At 42.2% G+C, this 8,744-nt stretch overlaps 1 pseudogene; it reads left to right on the plus strand.

The window, feature by feature from the left end:
* Positions 1-432: 432 nt before the first annotated feature.
* LOC137764458 (transcription factor Ovo-like 2 pseudogene) lies at positions 433-1,042 on the plus strand (annotated as a pseudogene).
* Positions 1,043-8,744: the final 7,702 nt, after the last annotated feature.

Here is an 8,744-nt window from a genome sequence, read left to right on the forward strand (position 1 = left end):
CGAATTAGCCTGCTGATTCTTTTCCTGGATAAAAAGAAGAATGAGGTAGTTAAAGAATGACTCGCCCTCTACCCCTAATAGCCCCCTTAGCAACCCTGCAGGCAGATCACGAGAGCAAAATGAACCTCTGAAGGGAGAGTCAGCAGGTCTGCACCCCACGGAGGAAGACGCAGAACCCAACCTCCGGCCTCGATGACTCACTGAGATTCTTCCCCCTTCTCCCCTTCAAGCACTGTCCCGGCGATGGTCTCCGCCGCGATTTCAGGCATAGGTGTCGCCGAGCCGGGAGGCTGCGAGTGGCCGGGCGTGCGGGAAGGTGGGATCCGGGGAGCAGCCGGGACCAGGGGGCCGCAGTCCCGGGAGGGGCCTCCACAGCGCCTGAAGTCTTCCAGGTGAGGAGGAGGAGCCCGGGGGGTCTCGGCCGCAGCCGGGATGAGCTCCTGGACGAGGAGAGGGCAGACCCCTGCGTCCCAGTGCACCACGGGCACCTGCGGCGAGCCGGCGCTTCGCACCTGCGCGCGGTGCGGCCAGGCCTTCCTACCGCAGCGCACACTCACCTGGCACCTCCAGGGCCGCAGCCAGGGGAAGAGGCACCTGCGCGGCTTCTGCGGCAAGGGCTTCAGGGACACACCTTGGACCTCCCTCGAGAGGCACGTGCGCGCACACGCAGGCCTTCGCCCCGACAGGTGTGACGTCTGCCACAAAGCCTTCACCCACGCTGCTCCTTGGGGTCCCACCTGGAGAAGATGCACGGGGCGCGGCGGCGGCATGCCTGCACGTCTGGGAGGACTGCGGCTTCACGGGCTCCTCGCGGGAGGATCTGTACATGCACGTGAATGTCGCCCACCCGGGCAGCACGTTCCCCCAAAAGACATCCAAGAACCTGGCAGTCCTCTTGCAAAACACGCTGACGTCCACGCTCCCGGGCAGCGCCAACCTGAGCGAGGAGGAGGAGAGGCAGGAGGGGGCGTGGATGCCAGCATTGCCACGTGTCCGCAGCTTCCCCGTCTTGAGGGCCCCCAGCCCCACGGGGTCTTTCTAAGTCCAAGTGTTCCGTCCATCTCTCTGTCCTCTGGGGGCCCCAGTGGGGAGCTCCTTTCCAGGGCTGTCAGTAGTAACAGTGGCTGCAGGCCCCCCATAACCTGTGTCTTCGGGAACACTGTCACATGAATGAAAGCTTGTGGATGGCTATGATCACCCTCTGGGGTTTTGGGAATTATTTTTAGGATTTTCACACGTGGAGGCAGGGATAGTCTTAGCGAGACACCCCTTGGAGAGATTGATATGGTGCCTTGAAATAAAAGTACTTCCACTTGAAATGCTAAAAAAAACCCAACTGCCATGGCTGAGCAGAATCTTTGGAGCTGGTCTCAGGACATGAGTCCACCTTCTCCCCAGCTTTCCAGCTTTTCTGATTAAAGCATCTTTCCTTTCTATTGACACTTCTCTCTTGAATTATTGGCTTTCAGGTGGTGAGCAGCCGACCCCAAGTTGGGTAACACTCCTACCCTAGACCCTATTATCACCAGTCACTGCCCCATCACAGGAATTTGTTTCAAGCATCTCAAGCTGTGGCCTGTTCACATAACATTCTGGTAGCTTCTACCAGCTCAATTACTGAAATAATCCAATTGGCACCAATTCTTTGTACCTTTTCAATATCACTGCTCCCTGCTTTCTTCAGTTTCCTCCTTACTCATGTCTGATGCTCGTCATATCACTTTCATGCAAACACACCAAAATCTTTTGCTTTCCCTCTGTTGTATACACTAAAAAAATCCCATCCTTTGTTGAATCACCTATCTATGTTCACTGATTACAGGAAAAAAATATATACTCACATAACTTGTGATTGAACATACTACAAAAATCATGAACCAAGCCCTCAAACAGGTATTCAAAATTGCCCAGAAATCCTTTGGCTGGAAGGTTCACTTTTACCCTTTCTGGGATAATTATTTCATACCTTCCCTTTTCAAATTTCTAATAACACTTTCTCCACTCACTTTAGTGATGACCCCACGTTTTACTTTACTGTAAAAATACTCAAAACCAGACCTAATCAATACATCAATGAAGCCACATGCATCCATGTTCATAGTGTCTGTGTCTTCCCTCTTGCAACAAAGGAATAACAGTTTCTTCTCCACTGAAAGGTCAGCCCACCGTGATGCTCTGGATCCTGTCTCCTCTTCCTTTTTCCCTGTCTCCTTTTTCCTGTCTCTTGCAGCAGCTTTCCTATTGGATCCTCTTATTTTCCCTGCCCAGGTGTGCACCCTCAGCGTTACCTTCCCTCGACTCCACATCCTGTTTTGCCTTCTATCATGTGTGCTCCCTTTAACTCTATTTTTTTCTTTTCTTCCTTTTTCATTTGTTCTTGAACTTACTCACTTCTCCCATCAAATATACTGACATTGTTTTCGTAAAGGTCTCAAACACTTTTCAAGTTAGTCAAGTCAATGGACTATCCATAAGTCTTGTCTTGACTGGGCTCTCAGCACTATTGCCTATCACTGGCCATGCTCTGCTTCTTGAAATAACATATTGTCTGCTTCTACTTCTTTTGTTTTCTACTCCACAGGCAGTCTCAGGAACCTCTGCAGATTAGACTTCTCTAACTAACCTGTAGTACTGGAGTTCTCAATGCTGGACCTTGATCCTTGTTTTCCTCTCTAAACATCTGCTCTCCCTAAGCGATGTCTAGCTTCATGTCTTTAAATACATGTTAACTTCTACATTTAGAGCTCTTGTTTTGACCTCTCATCTGAGCTCTAGACCCTTATCTAACTACCTACCTGGAATCTCCACTTGGATAATGTATTCGTTGGGATAACACTAGCTGCTTTAACAACAACAACAGCGAAACTTTCCAAATCTCAGTGGCTTAAGGGAATAATAAAAATTTATTTCTCATTCACATAAGCAATGCTGTTTGGGGGGTTCCAAAGGCATCCTTCCTCTTGGTGGTGAGATAAGTCCCAGACTTATTCCTGTGTTTTCACTCTTGTCTAGGGCCTGAGGGTATTCTGCATTCGCTGATAGGAAATTGAGAGGAGGTAAAGCATATGCATAGCCTGGTCTCCTCTGCCCAGAATGAAACACATCATGTTCTCCTTTGTTCCATTGGTGAGAACAAATCATATGGCCCCTCATGGATGCAATATGATCTGGGAAGTATTATCTCTGGCTGATAATTATCACCAGCAATGATTATACTATGCTAAGGGGAATATGAATCTTTGATGTATAGCTAGCCATTTCTGCCACATTCTGCCTTCCTTGCCACCAAATAAGCATCCAAACCCTTCTTCTCCTATACAAAATATAGGCTTCCCTTCTTTGAGGGATAGAACCAAAAGTTTCATCCAGTTACCGCATCCAGCAGGGGTGAATATGGTTACTTGTACTTGGCAACACATGAACTAAAAGAAAATTTATCCCTACTTAGTTCCCACTCTGACAACATCCAACACAGAGTAGTGGAGCAGGGACAAAAAAAAAAATGCAATAAAATCTCACATTCTGGAAAGAGAAGTGTCTGGGAAAACTTCTCTACACCAGAAGAAGGACAATTCTGTTTTTTCTTCTATTATGCACACCACTTCTTGCCATCAAATGTGTGGCATTTTCCCCACACCGTTCAGTTCTCCACCACCAGCTAGATGTTCTAAAATTCAATTCAGTTCTGACCCTGGCTGGAGTTAGCATCAGATCTCACAGGTTACGAGCTCAGAACCACAAGACTGAGCCCACTTCAGACACAAATTGCAAGTCCTGAGCTGTTACCTGTACTGACTATACCTTGGGGTTCCCATGACTCCCTCCTCCAGCTCGATAATTTGCTAGGATGGCTCGCAGAATTCAGGGGAACACTTACTTACATTTACCAGCTTATTATACACTAATGGATGCATTCCTTACCCAATGAATAGCCAGATAAAGAGATATGTAGGGTGAAGTCCAGATGGGTCATAAGCACAGGAGCTTCTATCCCCTTGTAGTTGAGATGCATCCACCTCCTGACTCATGAATGGGTTCACCACATTTCGGGGAACTTTTATGAAGGCTTCATCACGTAGGTTCAATCAGTTATTAACTTGATCTCCAGCTTCTCTTCCCTCCCTGCAAGATAGAGGATGGAGTTGAAAATCCCAAGCTTCTAAATATGCTTGACATTTCTGGTGACTGGCCCCATCCAGGATCCCACCAAGAGTCACATCATTAGCACAGAAGATGATCCTATCACCCAGGAATTTCCAAAGGATTTAGGAGCTCTGTGTAAGGTGTTCCTATCACCATCATCACTTAGGAAATTTCAAGGGTTTTAGGAGCTCTGGCCAGAACATGGGGATTAAGACCAAAATGCACTTTTCTTAGTATATCACGATATCGCAGTAAGCACAGGAGACAGAGCAGTAACTGGTCCACAGTATTAAGAAAACCTGAAGGCAGGTGCTATGAGTCCCTTTACTCAGGTAAGAGGAGAAGTTTCCTATTTAGACCCTGATTTTACTTTCCGGGAAAAGCCTGTTTGTTCATTTTTCTCCATGGCCCCTGTCAACATGGCCCAGAATTACACTGAGTGGTTCTATCTTTTCCATTATCTTGATGGCCTCATCTGAAGTGAATTTTGAGACGTGCCCTTCTTGAGGGTGTGCATTTTTGCAGCCTTCTTCCTGTGCATGCAAGTTTGGGACCCCAGTGGTTGCTTGATGGCTCAATGCATCAAATGGACGGCTGCTGGTTTCCTTAGCAATATAAGCTTTCAAAATTGTGTGGGCTGCTGATCTATGTGTCTCCAGTTCCATGGACCATAACGATATAAAAACTTACTTTCTAGACAACAGTTCTTAGGCCAGCTTTATTTTTTTTCCTTACCCAAATGCTTCTCTTTTAACTTGACAGTGATCACTTTGGGGTAATCTGCAACGACGTGCTTGTATGATGAATCCATGCCTTTGCTGGGCCTTCCTGGGTCAAGCTTTTCACTCATCAGACTAATGTCTGCAGCAGTGGGTTCTCTCCAATGCTGAGAGGTCCTGAATCGTTGAACTCTATTCACTTCCAATTTTGCTTGCAAATTCACCAATTTCCATCTAAGCTGATCCCTTTCACTGAATATCGTGCTAAACACAGACAATAACAACCAACCCGCATTACTAACATGACTTTCTAATTATTTTCTCCTGGAGCAGAGATTCTTAACGTTTTTTTCCCCATGGACCCCTCTGGCAGTCTGTGGAATCCTACTCACTTCTCAGAATTGTGTTTTAAATACATAATGGAAAATGCTGAAGATCACAAAGAAAACAAGCTATATAGAAAAAGTTATTAAAAATGGGAAAATCTTGTAATGTTGCAAATATGTCTTGCTTCATTAATGCATTCAGTAATGACAATACATTTAAAATAAAGACAAGTTAAAATTGATTTTTTTAAAGAAGTGTAGCAGTATAAGCTGTTGTTATTGGCTTAGATCAGAGCATAAACAACACCGTGGCTTCTGATTCATCTTCCACATGTAGGAGACAATTTGTATTTCACTGGAAACCCATACACCACGCATATGTAAAACAGCCTTTCGGGTTATCTGATTCTAGCCTTTCGCTGTCTTTGAGTTATTTTATAATACTTATATTGTGGAATTGATAGATATGTAAATTCTGTCCTGACTGGTAGACATTTAATTGACTTTTCCAGACTCCCTCCTCCTCCTAAAAAAAAGTTCTGTCTCCATTTGCAATATGTTTCAGCATTTCCTTTACTTCATATCCAGCTGTGCTTTTTTGGCTTTTCCCTGAACTGGCTGTAACATCTGCATGATTCCCTCATTCACCAAATAGAAGAAAATCTTTACCAAGTTTTCCATTTTTGTATCTGTATGATAGTCATGATTTTATCTTTTTTTCTGAAAATTATCTTTTAACACACATAATTGTCAGCAAAGAATTGCAGATCAGAAACGCTGGAAAGCAACATCGATGTGTGTGTCACAGATGATTACATGCAACTTTCAAGGTGAAGAGCTGCCCGATGGTTGCATGGCAGCCCATAGCAAGGAAGACACTGGCTCCTTGGCCTGGAAGTGATATGCAGCGTCACATCGCACAGTCCATTGGTCAGAACTAATGACGTGGCCTCACCTACATGAACAAAGGCTACACAATGAAGCCCCTGAATGAGTAGCTATTTGTCAGCAACAAGTCGCATCATAGAATGAAAGCAAGAATATTTAGTGGGCAGTTAATGTCTTAAACAGGGATACATGGTGGATGATTAAGAGTCTTTGCCACATGTTACTAGCAGACCTCTCACACTTAATACACTCCACACAAGAACATACGATATCTGCATTCAGTAAAACAAATATTTCAAGGTCAGCAAATTTTTTTTTTTTTATAAAGGGCCTTGTTGTTTTTTACCTTTTTTTAAAAAAAGTAACTTTGTTCAGCTTCTATCACTATTGAAGAATTAAAGACCTTCTATTACATTTCAGTATAAAGAGACTATATAGAGAAAGGTATGTCACATTCTTAATAAATTTGTGCTATAATTGTAGAGTAACCCATGGCAATATAGCCAACTGTGAAATACACATAATCTTTGCAGGTTTATTCTTAGAGAAATCTTCCAAACCAGAAAGATGAGCAGCAAAGATCCAGGGTGCACATCGTTATTTGGAACATAATTAAGAACCATATAAGGGAAGTTTCCCCATCTATCCTGATTTTTTTAAACATACTGGTTATGTCTGTTTTCCTAATTGCATATGGCTGTCCTGGAATATACTATTTCCCTTAGTTTAAAATCACCCTAAATGCTAGTCCTATCCCAGAATATTGAGCTTAGATAAAATTTTATGTAATTGTAGCACTTTTTTTGAATTTGATTTTTGAGATTTTACTTTGGAAGTATTTACAATAAATTGGAATATACAAGGGCACATTCATGTGTCTGTGTAGCTAGCAAAAAATATAACATCGCTTTATATCCTTTGTGTAAATTATCATTAATTGTCTATGACATGGATTTTTTCTAATTAAACTGTATATAATTTGGGACTACCCAAAAGGCCAAATTAGGGTTTCCCAAATGTGTTTAATGGACACCTGTTTCTCAAAGTGTTTGTAATTACAATGTTAAAAAAAAAAAAGTAGTAATAAATTTGGAAATCATTGGTTTAGATCAAGTCAAATATGTTTCTTTGCTAGAAAACTTCTTAGAGCCTTTAATATATGAATGTTTACTGTGTTAGGCGAGTGTGATAACCACTACACTACGGAAACTCTGAATGTTTACTGTGAATCATTAGGAGGGGATATAGTGTTTTCCAAACTTATTTGAATATAGATCCTTTATTTTTCATGGCACAACTGGCATTGTTAGTGATCTGGAGAACATTTTAGGGAGACATTTTTAGTTTTCTGGGCTTTTACTTGGACTCCTCATGACTCCACCATTCAGATGTGTTTAAAGGATATTATCAGGAACTTGAACCAACCCAAGACCATCTAGATTCCAGAGAGTATGGCTTCAGGAGTGGTCTTGTTCCATTGTTTATCAATCACATGACAAAAATTATGACAGAATGTTCATTTATCTTCCTTCCCCTATCCTGTGGAAAAATGTTGCTACATCAATAATCAGTTATCAACGTGTATTGCAGTACTGTGATGTTTGTTTCCTCCAACATAAAAATTTGCATGGTGCAGCCACTTATGGCTGTCACTGATGACCTCAAGGGTAGTGAGTATTTATTGTCTTTTAGATGACAGGATTTTTTCTTTTTCTTTTTTAATATTATGAATTTCTTATGAAATCACATCACAGAAGTATCTTTTTAAAAATAGCTAACACTACTTGGGGTTAAGCACAGTTTAAATATACTCACTGCTTTAAATGTGTTAATTTATTTAATCCTCACAACTATCTTGCACAAAAGGACTTACATTATTCCTATCTTATATATGAAAAAGATAAGACACTTGGAGATTTTTGAACTTTTTCCCAAGTCATGCCACACTATAGTTAAAGACAGAATTTGAACCCAGAATTCAGGTAATCCTTAAGCATTCTTAGATGGAGACGTCACTTCCAAGATTCTCTTGCATACTATCCAAGAGGACTATGTCAGGAAAGATTTTGTTTTGTGGTTGAAACTTTAGAAATTATCATTAGTACATAAAGGTGGATGAACAGTGACCATTTCACATGTTTGACCTCATGGCAAAGAGAAAAGTAGGAAGATGCCAAGGTAGCTGAGTAATTAACTGAGTACACAGTACTTGGCAGATTTTTGATTAGAAGTTGCAGATGTACAGGTGAGCAAGACAGACCTGGACCTTAATTTAAAAATTAATTAAATTATCAAAAGTTGAATCCATAATTACAAAGTGGACTAAAAGAAGGAAGAAAAGCTGGTGCTGAGAGTGTGTTACTAAGGGACCTGATTTATTCTGGAGGTAGGATTAGGAAAATTTGCCTGAGGGACAGAAGCTTGAGTTCAAATCTAAAGGCTGAATAGGAATGAATAAAGCAGGGAGGTGGGCAGGATGTGAAGGAAAGAAAGAAAAAGAGAAAGGAAAGAAGAGGCAGGGAGATAGGAAGGAATAACGGGAGAGTTGAAGATGGTGGGGAAAGGCTTTCCAGGCAGAACCAATAGCTTGTGCAAATATTCTGAATTCAGGAATATACGTGATGTGTTTGAGAGACTGAAAAAAGACCAGTATCTTTGTAGAAAGCTC

This window comes from Eschrichtius robustus, chromosome 4, assembly GCF_028021215.1.
Source record: "Eschrichtius robustus isolate mEscRob2 chromosome 4, mEscRob2.pri, whole genome shotgun sequence".
NCBI lineage: Eukaryota > Metazoa > Chordata > Mammalia > Artiodactyla > Eschrichtiidae > Eschrichtius > Eschrichtius robustus.